Raw genomic sequence first — 1,164 nt, forward strand, 5'->3', positions numbered from 1 at the left:
CCTATACAACAGCTGCACCCATCCAACATATTCATCTCCAAAACCAAATCTCCTCAGAACCTCCCACAGATAATCCCACTCCACTCTATCAAATGCTTTCTCGGCATCCATCGCCACCACTATCTCCGCTTCCCTCTCTGGTGGGGGCAACAGCACCATTCACAGTGGGGAGAAACCGTACACGTGTTGTGTTTGTGGACGAGGCTTCAGCCAAACATCAGGCCTATCGAGACACAAGCGGAGTCACTCTGGGGAGAAGCCGTGGAAATGTGGGGACTGTGGGAGGGGATTCATTTCCCCATCAGAGCTGGAAACACATTGACGCAGTCACACTGGAGAGAAACCGTTCTCCTGCTCCAAGTGTGGGAAGAGTTTTACTATTTCAGCCAACCTGTTGAGAAACCAGCGAGTTCACACAGAGGACAGACCATTTCACTGCTCAGACTGTGGGAAGTGCTATAAAAGTTCCCAGGAACTGATGCTCCATCAACGTATTCACACTGACAAGAAACCGTTCAGGTGCTCTCACTGCGGTACTGGGTTCAGGCGATCATCCCAACACACTGTACATCAGAGGCCGTTTATCTGCTCCAAGTGTGGAAGGGGATTCACTCAGTCATCTGACCTGCTGATGCTCAAGAAAATTCACACTGGGGAGAAACCCTTCACCTGCTCTTAGTGTGGGAAGGGATTCACTCAGTTGTCACAGCTGTTGACACACCAGCGAATTCACACTGGGGAGAAGCCCTTCACCTGCTCTTAGTGTGGGAAGGGATTCACTACCTCATCCACCCTGCTGAGACACCAGTGAGTTCACACAGACAAGAGACCTTGTAAATGTCCAGACCGTGGGAAGGGCTTTAAAAGTTCCTGGGAACTGATGTACCATCAACGTGTTCACACTGACGAGAGACCGTTCAGGTGCTCTCGCTGCGGGACTGGGTTCAGACGATCACCACAACTCACCGACCACCGCCGAATTCACACAGGCACAAGACCTTTCATCTGCTCCGAGTGTGGGAAGGGATTCACTCAGTCATCCAACCTGCTGACCCACAGCGAGTTCACACTGGGGAGAAGCCGTTCACCTGCTCTCAGTGTGGGAACGCTTTCACAACCTAATCCAGCCTGCTGAGACATCAGCAAGTTCATAAATAACTACAG

At 51.3% G+C, this 1,164-nt stretch overlaps 1 long non-coding RNA gene across 1 annotated transcript; it reads right to left on the reverse strand.

Moving 5' to 3' along the window:
- Window positions 1–247: 247 nt before the first annotated feature.
- LOC140418522 (uncharacterized) lies at window positions 248–876 on the reverse strand. Its single transcript, XR_011945108.1, has 2 exons — window positions 754–876; window positions 248–669 (listed from the first exon to the last, which is right to left on the reverse strand). It is a non-coding gene; the product is annotated as an uncharacterized lncRNA (long non-coding RNA).
- Window positions 877–1,164: the final 288 nt, after the last annotated feature.

This window comes from Scyliorhinus torazame, chromosome 5 (genome assembly GCF_047496885.1).
Source record: "Scyliorhinus torazame isolate Kashiwa2021f chromosome 5, sScyTor2.1, whole genome shotgun sequence".
NCBI lineage: Eukaryota > Metazoa > Chordata > Chondrichthyes > Carcharhiniformes > Scyliorhinidae > Scyliorhinus > Scyliorhinus torazame.